The sequence below is a fragment of the Ascaphus truei genome, unplaced genomic scaffold (genome assembly GCF_040206685.1).
Source record: "Ascaphus truei isolate aAscTru1 unplaced genomic scaffold, aAscTru1.hap1 HAP1_SCAFFOLD_839, whole genome shotgun sequence".
Lineage (NCBI taxonomy): Eukaryota > Metazoa > Chordata > Amphibia > Anura > Ascaphidae > Ascaphus > Ascaphus truei.
Window position 1 is genome coordinate 85,114 of NW_027457177.1, and position 25,049 is coordinate 110,162.

The 25,049-nt window shown below is 43.9% G+C and overlaps 3 long non-coding RNA genes across 10 annotated transcripts in view; all 3 read right to left on the reverse strand.

Moving 5' to 3' along the window:
- Window positions 1-10,280, reverse strand: part of LOC142486399 (uncharacterized) — a 42,640-nt gene extending 32,360 nt beyond the window's left edge. For 6 of the 8 annotated variants that reach the window (XR_012798954.1, XR_012798960.1, XR_012798959.1 and 3 more), the window contains exons 1-6: window positions 10,183-10,280; window positions 8,835-8,945; window positions 6,322-6,441; window positions 5,206-5,301; window positions 3,658-3,761; window positions 2,326-2,436 (exon numbers count right to left, since the gene is read on the reverse strand). This is a non-coding gene — a long non-coding RNA (uncharacterized LOC142486399). The remainder of the gene's footprint in view (window positions 1-2,325; window positions 2,437-3,657; window positions 3,762-5,205; window positions 5,302-6,321; window positions 6,442-8,834; window positions 8,946-10,182) is intronic. The other 2 variants (XR_012798957.1, XR_012798958.1) reach the window with 2 other exon arrangements.
- Window positions 10,281-11,761: 1,481 nt separating this feature from the next.
- LOC142486394 (uncharacterized) lies at window positions 11,762-17,302 on the reverse strand. Its single transcript, XR_012798949.1, has 4 exons — window positions 17,197-17,302; window positions 15,870-15,980; window positions 12,847-12,966; window positions 11,762-11,826 (listed from the first exon to the last, which is right to left on the reverse strand). It is a non-coding gene; the product is annotated as an uncharacterized LOC142486394 (long non-coding RNA).
- Window positions 17,303-18,665: 1,363 nt separating this feature from the next.
- Window positions 18,666-23,811, reverse strand: LOC142486395 (uncharacterized). The gene is made up of 4 exons (XR_012798950.1): window positions 23,714-23,811; window positions 22,372-22,482; window positions 19,861-19,980; window positions 18,666-18,840 (listed from the first exon to the last, which is right to left on the reverse strand). It is a non-coding gene; the product is annotated as an uncharacterized LOC142486395 (long non-coding RNA).
- Window positions 23,812-25,049: the final 1,238 nt, after the last annotated feature.

The following is a 25,049-nucleotide window of genomic DNA, read 5'->3' on the forward strand; positions in this document are numbered from 1 at the left end:
GCAAAGCAAATCCACCTCCCACCCACAGCTGTGCTCCTTCTAGAGCATGCATGTCAAACTCCAGTCCTCGAGGGTCCCAAACAGGCCAGGTTTTCAGTAGGGATATCCTGAAAACCTGGCCTGTTTGCTGCCCTCGAGGACTGGAGTTTGACATCCTTGTTCTTGAGCTTCTACCACGCAAGTCATCCATGTGAGTGACACTGTACTGCAGTCCTGGTCTGCACACACTCTACTGAATCAATGACATCACACTGTAAAGGCAATCTACAAGATGTATTAGTTGTCCACACTTCCGAAATGTTACTTTTATGTCCAAATCACTTATTCCCATGACCTGATATTTGTATTTGTTATTTATAGGATTGTCACAAAGAGTTGATGAGGTCACCAAATGATAGTATGTAGAGAGAAAGAGAGATCTCAGAACAGAGCCCTGATGTATACCCACAGACAGATCAATAGAAGACGAAGACATGTTAGCAACAGAGATGGAGAATGTGTGACAGGAAAGTTATGATGAAAACCAGGATAGAACTGTGTTACGGATACCAAGAGAGAGTTTAGAATATGAAGGAGGAGAGTGATTGAGAGCATCAAACGCAGCAGATAGATCAAGTAGGATTAGTAGGGAAAAGTGACCTTGGGAATTTGCTTTAAGCACAGTCTGTAGAACGAGCTGTACGAAAGGCAGGTTGTAAAGGATCCAGGAGGGCATGTGATTTAAGAATGTTGACATTCTAGCAATTAGGAGACAAACAGCAGGAGGGATACAGGGCGGTAGTTAGTAAGGCACATAGGGTGTAGGTTGTTTCTGAGAAAAGGGTGACCACTACAGGCTTAAAGTAAGAGGGTAAAGAGCCAGAGAATAGGGAGGAATTGAAGATGTGGGTGAGAGTGGGGACTAAGAGATGCAGTAAGGTGTGAGGGGATACGATCTAGAGGGCATGTGGTAGAGGGAGAAGAGAAGATGATTAGCTTCCAGCTCTGTAAGAGAAGAAAAGGAGTCAAATGCAGAAGGAGAATTAGGTAGAAGGAGAGAAGGGGGAAGGGACAGAAGGAATCTCCTTGTGGGTGGCATCCACCTTGCCTCTGAAGTAGTCAAATGCTTGAGGAGAAGTGAAGGAAGGATGGCAAGTGTGAGGAGAAGGTTAGTGGAGGGAGTCAAATACAGGGAAAAAAAGACAGCGTAAATTAAATTTGAGTGTTGATGAATGTGAAAAAAAAGTAGTGTGGTTTGGCCCCAGAGAGCAGCTTTATACAGGACTGGAGACATTTTTACTGTAGAAAAATCAAATATCAATTGTGTGATTTCCTTCATAGGCATTAAGAACAGCGAGTGGAAGTGTGATGAACATGTTTGGGAATTTAGCCAAGGGTGTGGGCTAGAGGGACAAGTGTGTCAGAGCCTAGAGGGGGCATATAGATAGGAGGATAGCATTGTAAGAGTTAATAAGATTGTTAGTTTAAGCGGAAAGAGAGAGAGAGCAGAGAGGTTAGAGTAGATGTCAGAGGAGAGTTTAATTAAGCAGAGGCAAATCAGTGGGACAGGTAAGATGGGGTGAGGGGAATGACTGATTGTGAATGATGAGAGCAGAAGAGGTCATGTACAACTAGAGCCTTGTTAGTCAGAGAACGGACATTCCAGATGGCATAGGAGAAGGGAAGAGAAAAGTAAGGAAAGGAATGTGGATTACATTAGATAGGTTAACACTCTTAGCAGGGAGGCAGAGGCAGGGAGGCCCGATGTGTATATGAGCAGGTTCAAGATTATAAGAGATATCCCACACATCAGCAAACATAGAAGGAGACACAGAGATAGGTGTAGAGAGAGACAGAGATAGCTCTATGTAGAGAGAGAGGGACGTAGAGAGAATGAGACAGATAGGCGCAGAGAGAGGGGGCGCAGAGAGAGGAGGCGCCAAAAGAGGGGGCGCAGAGAGAGGGGGCACAGAGAATAGGATATTAAAGAGTGCTTTTCATTGAGCAGTGCAGAAATAGCTGCAATAGAGGTCTGTACAAATGGTGCAGTGTGTAGACACATGCAAAGGTAGGGGAAGGAAAGAGGAGAACATGTGGATAAAAGCAGGAGTGTGGAAGTTAGAGAAATTAGAAAAGTTTAACAGAGGAGTGAGGAAACAGCAAGCAGAAAGAACAAGAGAGAGGTTACATTGGGATGACGTTCTGTGGTAAAGAGAAAATGCTAGGAGAGAGCTTTCAAATATTAGAGGACATGAATTGAGGCAGCAAATGTATAAATCAAAACCTGAGGGGGAGGTATAGCACGAAAGCTTGCACAGCAGATTATAGTCTTAATGTTGCGTGTACCTGTCAGGGTATTCAAGAAGTTAAATTCTCACAAGTGCAGAGTTCATGATGAAATGCTGAATCTAGTCCCCCTCCAATTTAATTTTAATATAACTTTTCCATTCTTCATTACTGCAAAAAGCAAACAAAACAAAACCACATTGCATTACTATTTTCAAAATGGATTGAATGGCATATTCAACAGTGACTGTGTGATGCCAATATTCCCCACTCACTCGTAGTGAAGCACATATTGTACTAGTGTTGAAAGTAGGCCGGTAGAGTCAGGTACGCAGTACTGATAAAACAATAAGTGCCCGTCGTAAGTACCAGCTCCGCAACAGTGCGGGCATCACATTAGTGACGTGGATGAACATATATGGATAAGCCCATATTAAGGCATCACGTGACCAGAGCCGTCACTGACTGGGTATACGTAAAGACGCAGGGAGATGCAAGGAAAGGGAGGGAGAGAGACAGGGAGAAGATGTGAAACGGAGGAAGGCACGGATGGAGGGAGTTCTTCCGAGCTTCTGCGGGCCTCTCTCTTTCACTGGTGCATGCCGGGAGCTGGTCCCAACATCCACAAAGTGTGTGTGTATTATTGGTTGTATTTTATGGGGGTAGGAGGGTAGTGTGTATATTGTGTGTGTGGGAGTATTATATTGTGTGTAGAGGTGCAGAGGAGAGTACTAGATTGTGTATCTTGTGTAAGGGTGTTGTGTATATTGTGTTTGGAGCTATAATATTATTGGGGAGATTAGTATTGAGGAGGTATTATAGTGTGTATTGTGGGGAGTATTAGTGTGTGTATTGTTTGTGGGTGACAGATGCTGGGGGTATGCAGCAATCCCTGCACTGAGGTCCGAGGCGGCTCTGCATCGCTCGCACGCACTGTGGACGACCAAGCATGTGCCCATGATAATCATGGCCTTAGAGGGATGAGTGTGTCAGAGCCTAGAAGGGGCATATATATGATGGAGGAGGGAGGAGGAGGAGGAGATGATAGCATTGTAAAAGTTAACAAGATAGTTAGTTTAAGCAGAAAGTGAGGAGAGGTTAGAGATAAGGGTAGATGTCAGAGGAGAGAGTTCAATTAAGCTGAGGTATCGAGTAGGACAGGGGTGAGGGGAATGAGAGGTGGTGGATGATGAGAGCAGAAGAGGTCATGTACAAATAGACCTTGTTAGTCAGAGAGCAGTCATTCCAGAGGGCACGTGAGAAGTGAAGAGTAAAGTGAGACATGGAATGTGGATTACATTAGATGGGTTAATACGCTTAGCAGGGAGGTGGAGAGAGAGAGGCAAGAGGCAGAGAGTGGTGCAGGGGTTGAGGAAGAGATGTTGCATGTACCTTATCAGAACATTAAAGAACATCAATTCACACTGGTGCAGAGTTGATGATGAATCCAGTTCACCTCCAATTCAATTTTAACAGAAATGTTTCATTCTTCATTACTGAAAAAAAAGAAAAGTAAAAAACATTTTATTACTATTTTCAAAATGGATTGAATTCCCCCAACAATGACTATGTGTTACCAATATATCCCTCTCAGTCCCACTGCAGCATATACTGTACCAGTGTGAAAGTAGGAAGGTACACAGTACCGGTAAAACAATACGTGCCGGTACTATGCACCATATGAATTATAAGGGGATGTAAATCTCCCAGTCTCTCTCCATATCCGCAACAGAGCGGGCTCCGGTCAGTGGCATGGATGCCCATATATGGGTATGCTCATATTTGGGCATCCCATGTCACTGACCGGAGCCGGCTCTGAGTATAGGGATATATGCGGAGACGCAGAGGTGCAAGGAAATGGGAGGAGGCACGGTGAGAAACAGGGAGAGACCACAGGAAGATAGAGGGCAACAACTTCCACAAGGTACTTGTATGGGTATAATTGTTTGTATTTTGTGCAGAGGGGGTAATTTCAGATAAAATACAATTCTCCACCCTCTACGAAACAATTCCACTTTGTTCAGTAAGCCAGAAAGTCTTGGTCCCGTGTGGACTGAATTTAATGCAAATAAGGTCCTTAAAACACAAGTAAAGAATAAAGTTACTTATTCTCTACTGTAAGAAGTGCCACATTGCCCACTATTTGGGTCCTGTGCCCAGATTGTGACCATGCATGGCAGAGGTGAGATTCCCCCAACTCCAATTTGCTACACTCTCCAAGAGAGATAATTGTGATCAGAGGTGGAACTAGGGGAGGGTGTGAGCAGGGTCACTGCCCAGGGAGTAACCTGACTGGGGGCACGGAAATCTCATTTAGTGCATATGTTGCGGCACTGCATTGATTGACCGGTCAATCTGCACTGCTGCCTGTCACAGTGACATCCTGATCGGGCACTGTGATCAGCTATAGCACTGACCCAGGTGAGATAGTTCAGCACTTTACAAGGAGGGAACAGATGTTGTGGGTGACAGATGCTGGAGGTAGGCCAAGACTGTTGGCCAGAGTAACGTGGAGACTTACTGCACTCTGCATGCCCATCCTCTCCCTGACATCAGGGGAAGGAAGTGGCCCTGGGGTGTGTGTAGGTATGCCAGATGTCAGTGTATGCATAAGTAAGTATGCCTGTGTAGTGGGAGGTGTAGGGGCGTTAAGCTGGAGGACTTAAAACAGGCACAAAAGCACATAGATACCTCTGATTATACCGCACCAAATGCTGATAATATCATGCTGTAGCTGCACTTTACAGAAGATGATGCAGATGTCATCATTGGTTGGTGGGTTTATTAAATCAATCCATCATATCATAACCACACTGTGCATATGATGTACTGAATCAGTAACACCAGGAAGACATCTCCATGTTAGGAGTAGAGTTGAAGTTAACAGAATATGTCCAGCACTGTGGTGTGTAGCCCATAAATAATAATTGTGCACATTACCAGAACAACATACTGTCAACTGCAAGATCATTTTGCTGCTTGTAGCGTATGCTCATCCTGTACAGTGTTGTAGTAGATCCGTCTCTTCAGTGTTCACTGCAACAAAAGTAAGACATTGCATTAATATTACAGACGTTTGGGGGCTGAAATCTCACTTCGCTGCGGACAATTTCCCTTTGCATAAGATTCTTGTGATTATGTCAATGATGATCAATAACTGCATCATAACACAGCCGCTCTATACAGAAGATGTACTTGCTCTCATTGGTCATTGAGGTAATACGTCACACAATGTACAGATATAGCAAGGATTATTTCTCCCACTTGTGCATTATGGCATTATGATGGGAAATGTTGTGAGATTCTGCATTATCAGCATCACTGAATCTTTTGGAAATTAAGTGATATTCTATGTTTTAATGCAATATTATGGGTGATCAGCCGGTAAAATAATAATAGCTTGCTGTATCTGTAGCCATGCTCTACCCATGATGTGCTGAACCAATGACTGCAGAGAGATTCAGAGTGCTAAACATGACTGGAACGCATCTCTGAATAATGGGCAGCAAAGCAGTGCAGAATAGGAGGTGAAAGTATTTAAAATGGAAGATCCTTAGCAGCTGTGTGGAGAGTAGACAGTACAGACTGACCAAGTAAATGGTAAAAGGAGTAACTTCAACATTACTTGGCTTTGTTCTCCACATTGAAGCTTTCCTCCTCTTTAAATCACTAATACTGATGCCATGTGTAACCTGTACTGAGAGTTATATAATCTACTGGCCTAGATGAAACCATATGATGCAAACAGGATCCATCCCACTCCAGATTCATAGAATTGAACCACCTCAACCTTTCATAACAATCACATAGAACTGCAGCTGTGCGCTACTGCACATGTTCTTGTTATGAATGGTAGTAGATGTGGTCCTTGGGTCTTTACTTCATACTGTAGCCACCCTCTACTCATGATGTATTGAATCAACGAAAACTTGCATGGTTCAGATCACAGGAAGGGGTAGAGTAGAGATGAAAATATTCAATGTGAAACCCGTAGCAGCCGGATTGTGTGGAGTCAATAAAACGACAAATACTAAATGGTAAATGAGAAATATACACATTGCTTATCTGTCTCTGTGTAGTAATTTTCCTTCTCTTCAACTGTCCTTCAAATTTTCTCTTTTGCAAGAAAAGGAACACATGGCTTCAATATTCACTTCTGTTCTGCAGTCATCCCTCCTGAAATAAAAAAGTTAAGCATTGCATTGTTATTATGATAATACATACAATAAACCTTGCTCCAAACCATTTGATGCAAAGCAAATCCACCTCCCACCCACAGCTGTGCTCCTTCTAGAGCATGCATGTCAAACTCCAGTCCTCGAGGGTCCCAAACAGGCCAGGTTTTCAGTAGGGATATCCTGAAAACCTGGCCTGTTTGCTGCCCTCGAGGACTGGAGTTTGACATCCTTGTTCTTGAGCTTCTACCACGCAAGTCATCCATGTGAGTGACACTGTACTGCAGTCCTGGTCTGCACACAATCTACTGAATCAATGACATCACACTGTAAAGGCAATCTACAAGATGTATTAGTTGTCCACACTTCCGAAATGTTACTTTTATGTCCAAATCACTTATTCCCATGACCTGATATTTGTATTTGTTATTTATAGGATTGTCACAAAGAGTTGATGAGGTCACCAAATGATAGTATGTAGAGAGAAAGAGAGATCTCAGAACAGAGCCCTGATGTATACCCACAGACAGATCAATAGAAGACGAAGACATGTTAGCAACAGAGATGGAGAATGTGTGACAGGAAAGTTATGATGAAAACCAGGATAGAACTGTGTTACGGATACCAAGAGAGAGTTTAGAATATGAAGGAGGAGAGTGATTGAGAGCATCAAACGCAGCAGATAGATCAAGTAGGATTAGTAGGGAAAAGTGACCTTGGGAATTTGCTTTAAGCACAGTCTGTAGAACGAGCTGTACGAAAGGCAGGTTGTAAAGGATCCAGGAGGGCATGTGATTTAAGAATGTTGACATTCTAGCAATTAGGAGACAAACAGCAGGAGGGATACAGGGCGGTAGTTAGTAAGGCACATAGGGTGTAGGTTGTTTCTGAGAAAAGGGTGACCACTACAGGCTTAAAGTAAGAGGGTAAAGAGCCAGAGAATAGGGAGGAATTGAAGATGTGGGTGAGAGTGGGGACTAAGAGATGCAGTAAGGTGTGAGGGGATACGATCTAGAGGGCATGTGGTAGAGGGAGAAGAGAAGATGATTAGCTTCCAGCTCTGTAAGAGAAGAAAAGGAGTCAAATGCAGAAGGAGAATTAGGTAGAAGGAGAGAAGGGGGAAGGGACAGAAGGAATCTCCTTGTGGGTGGCATCCACCTTGCCTCTGAAGTAGTCAAATGCTTGAGGAGAAGTGAAGGAAGGATGGCAAGTGTGAGGAGAAGGTTAGTGGAGGGAGTCAAATACAGGGGAAAAAAGACAGCGTAAATTAAATTTGAGTGTTGATGAATGTGAAAAAAAAGTAGTATGGTTTGGCCCCAGAGAGCAGCTTTATACAGGACTGGAGACATTTTTACTGTAGAAAAATCAAATATCAATTGTGTGATTTCCTTCATAGGCATTAAGAACAGCGAGTGGAAGTGTGATGAACATGTTTGGGAATTTAGCCAAGGGTGTGGGCTAGAGGGACAAGTGTGTCAGAGCCTAGAGGGGGCATATAGATAGGAGGATAGCATTGTAAGAGTTAATAAGATTGTTAGTTTAAGCGGAAAGAGAGAGAGAGGTTAGAGTAGATGTCAGAGGAGAGTTTAATTAAGCAGAGGAAAATCAGTGGGACAGGTAAGATGGGGTGAGGGGAATGACTGATTGTGAATGATGAGAGCAGAAGAGGTCATGTACAACTAGAGCCTTGTTAGTCAGAGAACGGGCATTCCAGATGGCATAGGAGAAGGGAAGAGAAAAGTAAGGAAAGGAATGTGGATTACATTAGATAGGTTAACACTCTTAGCAGGGAGGCAGAGGCAGGGAGGCCCGATGTGTATATGAGCAGGTTCAAGATTATAAGAGATATCCCACACATCAGCAAACATAGAAGGAGACACAGAGATAGGTGTAGAGAGAGACAGAGATAGCTCTATGTAGAGAGAGAGGGACGTAGAGAGAATGAGACAGATAGGCGCAGAGAGAGGGGGCGCAGAGAGAGGAGGCGCCAAAAGAGGGGGCGCAGAGAGAGGGGGCACAGAGAATAGGATATTAAAGAGTGCTTTTCATTGAGCAGTGCAGAAATAGCTGCAATAGAGGTCTGTACAAATGGTGCAGTGTGTAGACACATGCAAAGGTAGGGGAAGGAAAGAGGAGAACATGTGGATAAAAGCAGGAGTGTGGAAGTTAGAGAAATTAGAAAAGTTTAACAGAGGAGTGAGGAAACAGCAAGCAGAAAGAACAAGAGAGAGGTTACATTGGGATGACGTTCTGTGGTAAAGAGAAAATGCTAGGAGAGAGCTTTCAAATATTAGAGGACATGAATTGAGGGAGCAAATGTATAAATCAAAACCTGAGGGGGAGGTATAGCACGAAAGCTTGCACAGCAGATTATAGTCTTAATGTTGCGTGTACCTGTCAGGGTATTCAAGAAGTTAAATTCTCACAAGTGCAGAGTTCATGATGAAATGCTGAATCTAGTCCCCCTCCAATTTAATTTTAATATAACTTTTCCATTCTTCATTACTGCAAAAAGCAAACAAAACAAAACCACATTGCATTACTATTTTCAAAATGGATTGAATGGCATATTCAACAGTGACTGTGTGATGCCAATATTCCCCACTCACTCGTAGTGAAGCACATATTGTACTAGTGTTGAAAGTAGGCCGGTAGAGTCAGGTACGCAGTACTGATAAAACAATAAGTGCCCGTCGTAAGTACCAGCTCCGCAACAGTGCGGGCATCACATTAGTGACGTGGATGAACATATATGGATAAGCCCATATTAAGGCATCACGTGACCAGAGCCGTCACTGACTGGGTATACGTAAAGACGCAGGGAGATGCAAGGAAAGGGAGGGAGAGAGAGAGACAGGGAGAAGATGTGAAACGGAGGAAGGCACGGATGGAGGGAGTTCTTCCGAGCTTCTGCGGGCCTCTCTCTTTCACTGGTGCATGCCGGGAGCTGGTCCCAACATCCACAAAGTGTGTGTGTATTATTGGTTGTATTTTATGGGGGTAGGAGGGTAGTGTGTATATTGTGTGTGTGGGAGTATTATATTGTGTGTAGAGGTGCAGAGGAGAGTACTAGATTGTGTATCTTGTGTAAGGGTGTTGTGTATATTGTGTTTGGAGCTATAATATTATTGGGGAGATTAGTATTGAGGAGGTATTATAGTGTGTATTGTGGGGAGTATTAGTGTGTGTATTGTTTGTGGGTGACAGATGCTGGGGGTATGCAGCAATCCCTGCACTGAGGTCCGAGGCGGCTCTGCATCGCTCGCACACACTGTGGATGACCAAGCATGTGCCCATGATAATCATGGCCTTAGAGGGATGAGTGTGTCAGAGCCTAGAAGGGGCATATATATATGATGGAGGAGGGAGGAGGAGGAGGGAGGAGGAGGAGATGATAGCATTGTAAAAGTTAACAAGATAGTTAGTTTAAGCAGAAAGTGAGGAGAGGTTAGAGATAAGGGTAGATGTCAGAGGAGAGAGTTCAATTAAGCTGAGGTATCGAGTAGGACAGGGGTTAGGGGAATGAGAGGTGGTGGATGATGAGAGCAGAAGAGGTCATGTACAAATAGACCTTGTTAGTCAGAGAGCAGTCATTCCAGAGGGCACGTGAGAAGTGAAGAGTAAAGTGAGACATGGAATGTGGATTACATTAGATGGGTTAATACGCTTAGCAGGGAGGTGGAGAGAGAGAGGCAAGAGGCAGAGAGTGGTGCAGGGGTTGAGGAAGAGATGTTGCATGTACCTTATCAGAACATTAAAGAACATCAATTCACACTGGTGCAGAGTTGATGATGAATCCAGTTCACCTCCAATTCAATTTTAACAGAAATGTTTCATTCTTCATTACTGAAAAAAAAGAAAAGTAAAAAACATTTCATTACTATTTTCAAAATGGATTGAATTCCCCCAACAATGACTATGTGTTACCAATATATCCCTCTCAGTCCCACTGCAGCATATACTGTACCAGTGTGAAAGTAGGAAGGTACACAGTACCGGTAAAACAATACGTGCCGGTACTATGCACCATATGAATTATAAGGGGATGTAAATCTCCCAGTCTCTCTCCATATCCGCAACAGAGCGGGCTCCGGTCAGTGGCATGGATGCCCATATATGGGTATGCTCATATTTGGGCATCCCATGTCACTGACCGGAGCCGGCTCTGAGTATAGGGATATATGCGGAGACGCAGAGGTGCAAGGAAATGGGAGGAGGCACGGTGAGAAACAGGGAGAGACCACAGGAAGATAGAGGGCAACAACTTCCACAAGGTACTTGTATGGGTATAATTGTTTGTATTTTGTGCAGAGGGGGTAATTTCAGATAAAATACAATTCTCCACCCTCTACGAAACAATTCCACTTTGTTCAGTAAGCCAGAAAGTCTTGGTCCCATGTGGACTGAATTTAATGCAAATAAGGTCCTTAATACACAAGTAAAGAATAAAGTTACTTATTCTCTACTGTAAGAAGTGCCACATTGCCCACTATTTGGGTCCTGTGCCCAGATTGTGACCATGCATGGCAGAGGTGAGATTCCCCCAACTCCAATTTGCTACACTCTCCAAGAGAGATAATTGTGATCAGAGGTGGAACTAGGGGAGGGTGTGAGCAGGGTCACTGCCCAGGGAGTAACCTGACTGGGGGCACGGAAATCTCATTTAGTGCATATGTTGCGGCACTGCATTGATTGACCGGTCAATCTGCACTGCTGCCTGTCACAGTGACATCCTGATCGGGCACTGTGATCAGCTATAGCACTGACCCAGGTGAGATAGTTCAGCACTTTACAAGGAGGGAACAGATGTTGTGGGTGACAGATGCTGGAGGTAGGCCAAGACTGTTGGCCAGAGTAACGTGGAGACTTACTGCACTCTGCATGCCCATCCTCTCCCTGACATCAGGGGAAGGAAGTGGCCCTGGGGTGTGTGTAGGTATGCCAGATGTCAGTGTATGCATAAGTAAGTATGCCTGTGTAGTGGGAGGTGTAGGGGCGTTAAGCTGGAGGACTTAAAACAGGCACAAAAGCACATAGATACCTCTGATTATACCGCACCAAATGCTGATAATATCATGCTGTAGCTGCACTTTACAGAAGATGATGCAGATGTCATCATTGGTTGGTGGGTTCATTAAATCAATCCATCATATCATAACCACACTGTGCATATGATGTACTGAATCAGTAACACCAGGAAGACATCTCCATGTTAGGAGTAGAGTTGAAGTTAACAGAATATGTCCAGCACTGTGGTGTGTAGCCCATAAATAATAATTGTGCACATTACCAGAACAACATACTGTCAACTGCAAGATCATTTTGCTGCTTGTAGCGTATGCTCATTCTGTACAGTGTTGTAGTAGATCCGTCTCTTCAGTGTTCACTGCAACAAAAGTAAGACATTGCATTAATATTACAGACGTTTGGGGGCTGAAATCTCACTTCGCTGCGGACAATTTCCCTTTGCATAAGATTCTTGTGATTATGTCAATGATGATCAATAACTGCATCATAACACAGCCGCTCTATACAGAAGATGTACTTGCTCTCATTGGTCATTGAGGTAATACGTCACACAATGTACAGATATAGCAAGGATTATTTCTCCCACTTGTGCATTATGGCATTATGATGGGAAATGTTGTGAGATTCTGCATTATCAGCATCACTGAATCTTTTGGAAATTAAGTGATATTCTATGTTTTAATGCAATATTATGGGTGATCAGCCGGTAAAATAATAATAGCTTGCTGTATCTGTAGCCATGCTCTACCCATGATGTGCTGAACCAATGACTGCAGAGAGATTCAGAGTGCTAAACATGACTGGAACGCATCTCTGAATAATGGGCAGCAAAGCAGTGCAGAATAGGAGGTGAAAGTATTTAAAATGGAAGATCCTTAGCAGCTGTGTGGAGAGTAGACAGTACAGACTGACCAAGTAAATGGTAAAAGGAGTAACTTCAACATTACTTGGCTTTGTTCTCCACATTGAAGCTTTCCTCCTCTTTAAATCACTAATACTGATGCCATGTGTAACCTGTACTGAGAGTTATATAATCTACTGGCCTAGATGAAACCATATGATGCAAACAGGATCCATCCCACTCCAGATTCATAGAATTGAACCACCTCAACCTTTCATAACAATCACATAGAACTGCAGCTGTGCGCTACTGCACATGTTCTTGTTATGAATGGTAGTAGATGTGGTCCTTGGGTCTTTACTTCATACTGTAGCCACCCTCTACTCATGATGTATTGAATCAACGAAAACTTGCATGGTTCAGATCACAGGAAGGGGTAGAGTAGAGATGAAAATATTCAATGTGAAACCCGTAGCAGCCGGATTGTGTGGAGTCAATAAAACGACAAATACTAAATGGTAAATGAGAAATATACACATTGCTTATCTGTCTCTGTGTAGTAATTTTCCTTCTCTTCAACTGTCCTTCAAATTTTCTCTTTTGCAAGAAAAGGAACACATGGCTTCAATATTCACTTCTGTTCTGCAGTCATCCCTCCTGAAATAAAAGTTAAGCATTGCATTGTTATTATGATAATACATACAATAAACCTTGCTCCAAACCATTTGATGCAAAGCAAATCCACCTCCCACCCACAGCTGTGCTCCTTCTAGAGCATGCATGTCAAACTCCAGTCCTCGAGGGTCCCAAACAGGCCAGGTTTATCCTGAAAACCTGGCCTGTTTGCTGCCCTCGAGGACTGGAGTTTGACATCCTTGTTCTTGAGCTTCTACCACGCAAGTCATCCATGTGAGTGACACTGTACTGCAGTCCTGGTCTGCACACAATCTACTGAATCAATGACATCACACTGTAAAGGCAATCTACAAGATGTATTAGTTGTCCACACTTCCGAAATGTTACTTTTACTGCACCGACACACTTTATTCGAGCAAATACCCAGTATGTACCTGGCAGATACCTGGAATGCGCCGCTCCTCACCTCTGACAAGCCCCGTTGCGTTTGCCTTCCCAGCCTGGGTTCATGCCTGGCTGACGGGCGGCTGATCTGTGAAATGATAATGATTAGGATTTAATAGGCTGCAATGCTTCGCGTGTCTACCAGATGGCATAAATTCATGAATTGTAATGCAGTATATATATATATACTGTGCAGTATTGCAGCCAGCGGGAATAAAATGCTTCAATCCCTGCATGGAAAATACCTCAATGCACTCGGGCAGAAAACAGTCACAAACCTCAATACACCCGGGTATACCAGAATTCGTGGGACTAGCCGAGCTCGAATAAAGTGTGTCGCCAGTGTATGTCCAAATCACTTATTCCCATGACCTGATATTTGTATTTGTTATTTATAGGATTGTCACAAAGAGTTGATGAGGTCACCAAATGATAGTATGTAGAGAGAAAGAGAGATCTCAGAACAGAGCCCTGATGTATACCCACAGACAGATCAATAGAAGACGAAGACATGTTAGCAACAGAGATGGAGAATGTGTGACAGGAAAGTTATGATGAAAACCAGGATAGAACTGTGTTACGGATACCAAGAGAGAGTTTAGAATATGAAGGAGGAGAGTGATTGAGAGCATCAAACGCAGCAGATAGATCAAGTAGGATTAGTAGGGAAAAGTGACCTTGGGAATTTGCTTTAAGCACAGTCTGTAGAACGAGCTGTACGAAAGGCAGGTTGTAAAGGATCCAGGAGGGCATGTGATTTAAGAATGTTGACATTCTAGCAATTAGGAGACAAACAGCAGGAGGGATATAGGGCGGTAGTTAGTAAGGCACATAGGGTGTAGGTTGTTTCTGAGAAAAGGGTGACCACTACAGGCTTAAAGTAAGAGGGTAAAGAGCCAGAGAATAGGGAGGACTTGAAGATGTGGGTGAGAGTGGGGACTAAGAGATGCAGTAAGGTGTGAGGGGATACGATCTAGAGGGCATGTGGTAGAGGGAGAAGAGAAGATGATTAGCTTCCAGCTCTGTAAGAGAAGAAAAGGAGTCAAATGCAGAAGGAGAATTAGGTAGAAGGAGAGAAGGGGGAAGGGACAGAAGGAATCTCCTTGTGGGTGGCATCCACCTTGCCTCTGAAGTAGTCAAATGCTTGAGGAGAAGTGAAGGAAGGATGGCAAGTGTGAGAAGAAGGTTAGTGGAGGGAGTCAAATACAGGGGAAAAAAGACAGCGTAAATTAAATTTGTGTGTTGATGAATGTGGAAAAAAAAGTAGTGTGGTTTGGCCCCAGAGAGCAGCTTTATACAGGACTGGAGACATTTTTACTGTAGAAAAATCAAACATCAAGTGTGAGATTTCCTTCATAGGCATTAAGAACAGCGAGTGGAAGTGTGATGAACATGTTTGGGAATTTAGCCAAGGGTGTGGGTTAGAGGGACGAGTGTGTCAGAGCTTGAAGGGGCATATAGAGGATAGCATTGTAAGAGTTAATAAGATTGTCAGTTTAAGCAGAAAGAGAGAGAGAGAGAGCAGAGAGGTTAGAGTAGATGTCAGAGGAGAGTTTAATTAAGCAGAGGAAAATCAGTGGGACAGGTAAGATGGGGTGAGGGGAATGACTGATTGTGAATGATGAGAGCAGAAGAGGTCATGTACAACTAGAGCCTTGTTAGTCAGAGAACGGACATTCCAGAGGGCATAGGAGAAGGGAAGAGAAAAGTAAGGAAAGGAATGTGGATTACATTAGATAGGTTAACACTCTTAGCAGGGAGGCAGAGGCAGGGAGACCCGATGTGTATATGAGCAGGTTCAAGATTATAAGAGATATCCCACACATCAGCAAACATAGAAGGAGACACAGAGATAGGTGTAGAGAGAGCCAGAGATAGCTCTATGTAGAGAGAGAGGGACGTAGAGAGAATGAGACAGATAGGCGCAGAGAGAGGGGGCGCAGAGAGAGGGGGCGCAGAAAGAGGGGGCGCAGAGAGAGAGGGGGCGCAGAGAGAGAGGGGGCGCAGAGAGAGAGGGGGCGCAGAGAGAGAGGGGGCGCAGAGAGAGAGGGGGCGCAGAGAGAGAGGGGTGCAGAGAGAGAGGGGGCGCAGAGAGAGGGGGCGCAGAGAATAGGATGTACATGAGTGCTTTTCATTGAGCAGTGCAGAAATAGCTGCAATAGAGGTCTGTACAAATGGTGCAGTGTGTAGACACATGCAAAGGTAGGGGAAGGAAAGAGGAGAACATGTGGATAAAAGCAGGAGTGTGGAAGTTAGAGAAATTAGAAAAGTTTAACAGAGGAGTGAGGAAACAGCAAGCAGAAAGAACAAGAGAGAGGTTACATTGGGATGACGTTCTGTGGTAAAGAGAAAATGCTAGGAGAGAGCTTTCATATATTAGAGGACATGAATTGAGGGAGCAAATGTATAAATCAAAACCTGAGGGGGAGGTATAGCACGAAAGCTTGCACAGCAGATTATAGTCTTAATGTTGCGTGTACCTGTCAGGGTATTCAAGAAGTTAAATTCTCACAAGTGCAGAGTTCATGATGAAATGCTGAATCTAGTTCCCCTCCAATTTAATTTTAATATAACTTTTCCATTCTTCATTACTGCAAAAAGCAAACAAAACAAAACCACATTGCATTACTATTTTCAAAATGGATTGAATGGCATATTCTACAGTGATTGTGTGATGCCAATATTCCCCACTCACTCGTAGTGAAGCACATATTGTACTAGTGTTGAAAGAAGGCCGGTAGAGTCAGGTATGCAGTACTGATAAAACAATAAGTGCCCGTCGTAAGTACCAGCTCCGCAACAGTGCGGGCATCACATTAGTGACGTGGATGAACATATATGGATAAGCCCATATTAAGGCATCACGTGACCAGAGCCGTCACTGACTGGGTATACGTAAAGACGCAGGGAGATGCAAGGAAAGGGAGGGAGAGAGACAGGGAGAAGATGTGAAACGGAGGAAGGCACGGATGGAGAGAGGGAGTTCTTCCGAGCTTCTGCGGGCCTCTCTCTTTCACTGGTGCATGCTGGGAGCTGGTCCCAACATCCACAAAGTATGTGTGTATTATTGGTTGTATTTTATGGGGGTAGGAGGGTAGTGTGTATATTGTGTGTGTGGGAGTATTATATTGTGTGTAGAGGTGCAGAGGAGAGTACTAGATTGTGTATCTTGTGTAAGGGTGTTGTGTATATTGTGTTTGGAGCTATAATATTATTGGGGAGATTAGTATTGAGGAGGTATTATAGTGTGTATTGTGGGGAGTATTAGTGTGTGTATTGTTTGTGGGTGACAGATGCTGGGGGTATGCAGCAATCCCTGCACTGAGGTCCGAGGCGGCTCTGCATCGCTCGCACACACTGTGGACGACCAAGCATGTGCCCATGATAATCATGGCCTTAGAGGGATGAGTGTGTCAGAGCCTAGAAGGGGCATATATATGATGGAGGAGGGAGGAGATGATAGCATTGTAAAAGTTAACAAGATAGTTAGTTTAAGCAGAAAGTGAGGAGAGGTTAGAGATAAGGGTAGATGTCAGAGGAGAGAGTTCAATTAAGCTGAGGTATCGAGTAGGACAGGGGTGAGGGGAATGAGAGGTGGTGGATGATGAGAGCAGAAGAGGTCATGTACAAATAGACCTTGTTAGTCAGAGAGCAGACATTCCAGAGGGCACGTGAGAAGTGAAGAGTAAAGTGAGACATGGAATGTGGATTACATTAGATGGGTTAATACGCTTAGCAGGGAGGTGGAGAGAGAGAGGCAAGAGGCAGAGAGTGGTGCAGGGGTTGAGGAAGAGATGTTGCATGTACCTTATCAGAACATTAAAGAACATCAATTCACACTGGTGCAGAGTTGATGATGAATCCAGTTCACCTCCAATTCAATTTTAACAGAAATTTTTCATTCTTCATTACTGAAAAAAAAGAAAAGTAAAAAACATTGCATTACTATTTTCAAAATGGATTGAGTTCCCCCAACAATGACTATGTGTTACCAATATATCCCTCTCAGTCCCACTGCAGCATATACTGTACCAGTGTGAAAGTAGGAAGGTACACAGTACCGGTAAAACAATACGTGCCGGTACTATGCACCATATGAATTATAAGGGGATGTAAATCTCCCAGTCTCTCTCCATATCCGCAACAGAGCGGGCTCCGGTCAGTGGCATGGATGCCCATATATGGGTATGCTCATATTTGGGCATCCCATGTCACTGACCGGAGCCGGCTCTGAGTATAGGGATATATGCGGAGACGCAGAGGTGCAAGGAAATGGGAGGAGGCACGGTGAGAAACAGGGAGAGACCACAGGAAGATAGAGGGCAACAACTTCCACAAGGTACTTGTATGGGTATAATTGTTTGTATTTTGTGCAGAGGGGGTAATTTCAGATAAAATACAATTCTCCACCCTCTACGAAACAATTCCACTTTGTTCAGTAAGCCAGAAAGTCTTGGTCCCATGTGGACTGAATTTAATGCAAATAAGGTCCTTAATACACAAGTAAAGAATATAGTTACTTATTCTCTACTGTAAGAAGTGCCACATTGCCCACTATTTGGGTCCTGTGCCCAGATTGTGACCATGCATGGCAGAGGTGAGATTCCCCCAACTCCAATTTGCTACACTCTCCAAGAGAGATAATTGTGATCAGAGGTGGAACTAGGGGAGTGGGTGAGCAGGGTCGCTGCCCAGGGAGTTACCTGACTGGGGGCACGGAAATCTCATTTAGTGCATATGTTGCGGCACTGCATTGATTGACCGGTCAATCTGCACTGCTGCCTGTCACAGTGACATCATGATCGGGCACTGTGATCAGCTATAGCACTGACCCAGGTGAGATAGTTCAGCACTTTACAAGGAGGGAACAGATGTTGTGGGTGACAGATGCTGGGGGTAGGCCAAGACTGTTGGCCAGAGTAATGTGGAGACTTACTGCACTCTGCATGCCCATCCTCTCCCTGACATCAGGGGAAGGAAGTGGCCCTGGGGTGTGTGTAGGTATGCCAGATGACAGTGTATGCATAAGTAAGTATGCCTGTGGAGTGGGAGGTGTAGGGGCGTTAATCTGGAGGACTTAAACCAGGCACAAAAGCACATAGATACCTCTGATTATACCGCACCAAATGCTGATAATATCATGCTGTAGCTGCACTTTACAGAAGATGATGCAGATGTCATCAGTTGTTGGTGGGTTCATTAAATCAATCCATCATATCATAGCCACATTGTGCATATGATGTACTGAATCAGTAACACCAGGAAGACATCTCCATGTTAGGGGTAGAGTTGAAGTTAACAGAATATGTCCAGCACTGTGGTGTGTAGCCCATAAATAATAATTGTGCACATTACCAGAACAACATACTGTCAACTGCAAGATCATTTTGCTGCTTGTAGTGTATGCTCGTCCTGTGCAGTGTTGTAGTAGATCCATCTCTTCAGTGTTCACTGCAACAAAAGTAAGACATTGCATTAATATTACAGACGTTTGGGGGCTGAAATCTCACTTCGCTGCGGACAATTTCCCTTTGCATAAGATTCTTGTGATTATGTCAATGATGATCAATAACTACATCATAACACAGCCGCTCTATACAGAAGATGTACTTGCTCTCAATGGTCATGGAGGTAATACGTCACACAATGTACAGATATAGCAAGGATTATTTCTTCCTCTGGTGCATTATGGCATTATGATGGGAAATGTTGTGAGATTCTGCATTATCAGCATCACTGAATCTTTTGGAAATTAAGTGATATTCTATGTTTTAATGCAATATTATGGATGATCAGCCGGTAAAATAATAATAGCTTGCTGTATCTGTAGCCATGCTCTACCCATGATGTGCTGAACCAATGACTGCAGAGAGATTCAGAGTGGTAAACATGACTGGAACGCATCTCTGAATAATGGGCAGCAAAGCAGTGCAGAATAGGAGGTGAAAGTATTTAAAATGGAAGACCCTTAGCAGCTGTGTGGGGAGTAGACAGTACAGACTGACCAAGTAAATGGTAAAAGGAGTAACTTCAACATTACTTGGCTTTGTTCTCCACATTGAAGCTTTCCTCCTCTTTAAATCACTAATACTGATGCCATGTGTAACCTGTACTGAGAGTTATATAATCTACTGGCCTAGATGAAACCATATGATGCAAACAGGATCCATCCCACTCCAGATTCATAGAATTGAACCACCTCAACCTTTCATAACAATCACATAGAACTGCAGCTGTGCGCTACTGCACATGTTCTTGTTATGAATGGTAGTAGATGTGGTCCTTGGGTCTTTACTTCATACTGTAGCCACCCTCTACTCATGATGTATTGAATCAACGAAAACTTGCATGGTTCAGATCACAGGAAGGGGTAGAGTAGAGATGAAAATATTCAATGTGAAACCCGTAGCAGCCGGATTGTGTGGAGTCAATAAAACGACAAATACTAAATGGTAAATGAGAAATATACACATTGCTTATCTGTCTCGGTGTAGTAATTTTCCTTCTCTTCAACTGTCCTTCAAATTTTCTCTTTTGCAAGAAAAGGAACACATGGCTTCAATATTCACTTCTGTTCTGCAGTCATCCCTCCTGAAATAAAAGTTAAGCATTGCATTGTTATTATGATAATACATACAATAAACCTTGCTCCAAACCATTTGATGCAAAGCAAATCCACCTCCCACCCACAGCGGTGCTCCTTCTAGAGCATGCATGTCAAACTCCAGTCCTCGAGGGTCCCAAACAGGCCAGGTTTTCAGTAGGGATATCCTGAAAACCTGGCCTGTTTGCTGCCCTCGAGGACTGGAGTTTGACATCCTTGTTCTTGAGCTTCTACCACGCAAGTCATCCATGTGAGTGACACTGTACTGCAGTCCTGGTCTGCACACAATCTACTGAATCAATGACATCACACTGTAAAGGCAATCTACAAGATGTATTAGTTGTCCACACTTCCGAAATGTTACTTTTATGTCCAAATCACTTATTCCCATGACCTGATATTTGTATTTGTTATTTATAGGATTGTCACAAAGAGTTGATGAGGTCACCAAATGATAGTATGTAGAGAGAAAGAGAGATATCAGAACAGAGCCCTGATGTATACCCACAGACAGATCAATAGAAGACGAAGACATGTTAGCAACAGAGATGGAGAATGTGTGACAGGAAAGTTATGATGAAAACCAGGATAGAACTGTGTTACGGATACCAAGAGAGAGTTTAGAATATGAAGGAGGAGAGTGATTGAGAGCATCAAACGCAGCAGATAGATCAAGTAGGATTAGTAGGGAAAAGTGACCTTGGGAATTTGCTTTAAGCACAGTCTGTAGAACGAGCTGTACGAAAGGCAGGTTGTAAAGGATCCAGGAGGGAATGTGATTTAAGAATGTTGACATTCTAGCAATTAGGAGACAAACAGCAGGAGGGATACAGGGCGGTAGTTAGTAAGGCACATAGGGTGTAGGTTGTTTCTGAGAAAAGGGTGACCACTACAGGCTTAAAGTAAGAGGGTAAAGAGCCAGAGAATAGGGAGGAATTGAAGATGTGGGTGAGAGTGGGGACTAAGAGATGCAGTAAGGTGTGAGGGGATACGATCTAGAGGGCATGTGGTAGAGGGAGAAGAGAAGATGATTAGCTTCCAGCTCTGTAAGAGAAGAAAAGGAGTCAAATGCAGAAGGAGAATTAGGTAGAAGGAGAGAAGGGGGAAGGGACAGAAGGAATCTCCTTGTGGGTGGCATCCACCTTGCCTCTGAAGTAGTCAAATGCTTGAGGAGAAGTGAAGGAAGGATGGCAAGTGTGAGGAGAAGGTTAGTGGAGGGAGTCAAATACAGGGAAAAAAAGACAGCGTAAATTAAATTTGAGTGTTGATGAATGTGAAAAAAAAGTAGTGTGGTTTGGCCCCAGAGAGCAGCTTTATACAGGACTGGAGACATTTTTACTGTAGAAAAATCAAATATCAATTGTGTGATTTCCTTCATAGGCATTAAGAACAGCGAGTGGAAGTGTGATGAACATGTTTGGGAATTTAGCCAAGGGTGTGGGCTAGAGGGACAAGTGTGACAGAGCCTAGAGGGGGCATATAGATAGGAGGATAGCATTGTAAGAGTTAATAAGATTGTTAGTTTAAGCGGAAAGAGAGAGAGAGGTTAGAGTAGATGTCAGAGGAGAGTTTAATTAAGCAGAGGAAAATCAGTGGGACAGGTAAGATGGGGTGAGGGGAATGACTGATTGTGAATGATGAGAGCAGAAGAGGTCATGTACAACTAGAGCCTTGTTAGTCAGAGAACGGGCATTCCAGATGGCATAGGAGAAGGGAAGAGAAAAGTAAGGAAAGGAATGTGGATTACATTAGATAGGTTAACACTCTTAGCAGGGAGGCAGAGGCAGGGAGGCCCGATGTGTATATGAGCAGGTTCAAGATTATAAGAGATATCCCACACATCAGCAAACATAGAAGGAGACACAGAGATAGGTGTAGAGAGAGACAGAGATAGCTCTATGTAGAGAGAGAGGGACGTAGAGAGAATGAGACAGATAGGCGCAGAGAGAGGGGGCGCAGAGAGAGGAGGCGCCAAAAGAGGGGGCGCAGAGAGAGGGGGCACAGAGAATAGGATATTAAAGAGTGCTTTTCATTGAGCAGTGCAGAAATAGCTGCAATAGAGGTCTGTACAAATGGTGCAGTGTGTAGACACATGCAAAGGTAGGGGAAGGAAAGAGGAGAACATGTGGATAAAAGCAGGAGTGTGGAAGTTAGAGAAATTAGAAAAGTTTAACAGAGGAGTGAGGAAACAGCAAGCAGAAAGAACAAGAGAGAGGTTACATTGGGATGACGTTCTGTGGTAAAGAGAAAATGCTAGGAGAGAGCTTTCAAATATTAGAGGACATGAATTGAGGCAGCAAATGTATAAATCAAAACCTGAGGGGGAGGTATAGCACGAAAGCTTGCACAGCAGATTATAGTCTTAATGTTGCGTGTACCTGTCAGGGTATTCAAGAAGTTAAATTCTCACAAGTGCAGAGTTCATGATGAAATGCTGAATCTAGTCCCCCTCCAATTTAATTTTAATATAACTTTTCCATTCTTCATTACTGCAAAAAGCAAACAAAACAAAACCACATTGCATTACTATTTTCAAAATGGATTGAATGGCATATTCAACAGTGACTGTGTGATGCCAATATTCCCCACTCACTCGTAGTGAAGCACATATTGTACTAGTGTTGAAAGTAGGCCGGTAGAGTCAGGTACGCAGTACTGATAAAACAATAAGTGCCCGTCGTAAGTACCAGCTCCGCAACAGTGCGGGCATCACATTAGTGACGTGGATGAACATATATGGATAAGCCCATATTAAGGCATCACGTGACCAGAGCCGTCACTGACTGGGTATACGTAAAGACGCAGGGAGATGCAAGGAAAGGGAGGGAGAGAGACAGGGAGAAGATGTGAAACGGAGGAAGGCACGGATGGAGGGAGTTCTTCCGAGCTTCTGCGGGCCTCTCTCTTTCACTGGTGCATGCCGGGAGCTGGTCCCAACATCCACAAAGTGTGTGTGTATTATTGGTTGTATTTTATGGGGGTAGGAGGGTAGTGTGTATATTGTGTGTGTGGGAGTATTATATTGTGTGTAGAGGTGCAGAGGAGAGTACTAGATTGTGTATCTTGTGTAAGGGTGTTGTGTATATTGTGTTTGGAGCTATAATATTATTGGGGAGATTAGTATTGAGGAGGTATTATAGTGTGTATTGTGGGGAGTATTAGTGTGTGTATTGTTTGTGGGTGACAGATGCTGGGGGTATGCAGCAATCCCTGCACTGAGGTCCGAGGCGGCTCTGCATCGCTCGCACACACTGTGGATGACCAAGCATGTGCCCATGATAATCATGGCCTTAGAGGGATGAGTGTGTCAGAGCCTAGAAGGGGCATATATATGATGGAGGAGGGAGGAGGAGGAGGAGGGAGGAGGAGGAGATGATAGCATTGTAAAAGTTAACAAGATAGTTAGTTTAAGCAGAAAGTGAGGAGAGGTTAGAGATAAGGGTAGATGTCAGAGGAGAGAGTTCAATTAAGCTGAGGTATCGAGTAGGAAAGGGGTGAGGGGAATGAGAGGTGGTGGATGAGAGCAGAAGAGGTCATGTACAAATAGACCTTGTTAGTCAGAGAGCAGTCATTCCAGAGGGCACGTGAGAAGTGAAGAGTAAAGTGAGACATGGAATGTGGATTACATTAGATGGGTTAATACGCTTAGCAGGGAGGTGGAGAGAGAGAGGCAAGAGGCAGAGAGTGGTGCAGGGGTTGAGGAAGAGATGTTGCATGTACCTTATCAGAACATTAAAGAACATCAATTCACACTGGTGCAGAGTTGATGATGAATCCAGTTCACCTCCAATTCAATTTTAACAGAAATGTTTCATTCTTCATTACTGAAAAAAAAGAAAAGTAAAAAACATTTCATTACTATTTTCAAAATGGATTGAATTCCCCCAACAATGACTATGTGTTACCAATATATCCCTCTCAGTCCCACTGCAGCATATACTGTACCAGTGTGAAAGTAGGAAGGTACACAGTACCGGTAAAACAATACGTGCCGGTACTATGCACCATATGAATTATAAGGGGATGTAAATCTCCCAGTCTCTCTCCATATCCGCAACAGAGCGGGCTCCGGTCAGTGGCATGGATGCCCATATATGGGTATGCTCATATTTGGGCATCCCATGTCACTGACCGGAGCCGGCTCTGAGTATAGGGATATATGCGGAGACGCAGAGGTGCAAGGAAATGGGAGGAGGCACGGTGAGAAACAGGGAGAGACCACAGGAAGATAGAGGGCAACAACTTCCACAAGGTACTTGTATGGGTATAATTGTTTGTATTTTGTGCAGAGGGGGTAATTTCAGATAAAATACAATTCTCCACCCTCTACGAAACAATTCCACTTTGTTCAGTAAGCCAGAAAGTCTTGGTCCCATGTGGACTGAATTTAATGCAAATAAGGTCCTTAATACACAAGTAAAGAATAAAGTTACTTATTCTCTACTGTAAGAAGTGCCACATTGCCCACTATTTGGGTCCTGTGCCCAGATTGTGACCATGCATGGCAGAGGTGAGATTCCCCCAACTCCAATTTGCTACACTCTCCAAGAGAGATAATTGTGATCAGAGGTGGAACTAGGGGAGGGTGTGAGCAGGGTCACTGCCCAGGGAGTAACCGGACTGGGGGCACGGAAATCTCATTTAGTGCATATGTTGCGGCACTGCATTGATTGACCGGTCAATCTGCACTGCTGCCTGTCACAGTGACATCCTGATCGGGCACTGTGATCAGCTATAGCACTGACCCAGGTGAGATAGTTCAGCACTTTACAAGGAGGGAACAGATGTTGTGGGTGACAGATGCTGGAGGTAGGCCAAGACTGTTGGCCAGAGTAACGTGGAGACTTACTGCACTCTGCATGCCCATCCTCTCCCTGACATCAGGGGAAGGAAGTGGCCCTGGGGTGTGTGTAGGTATGCCAGATGTCAGTGTATGCATAAGTAAGTATGCCTGTGTAGTGGGAGGTGTAGGGGCGTTAAGCTGGAGGACTTAAAACAGGCACAAAAGCACATAGATACCTCTGATTATACCGCACCAAATGCTGATAATATCATG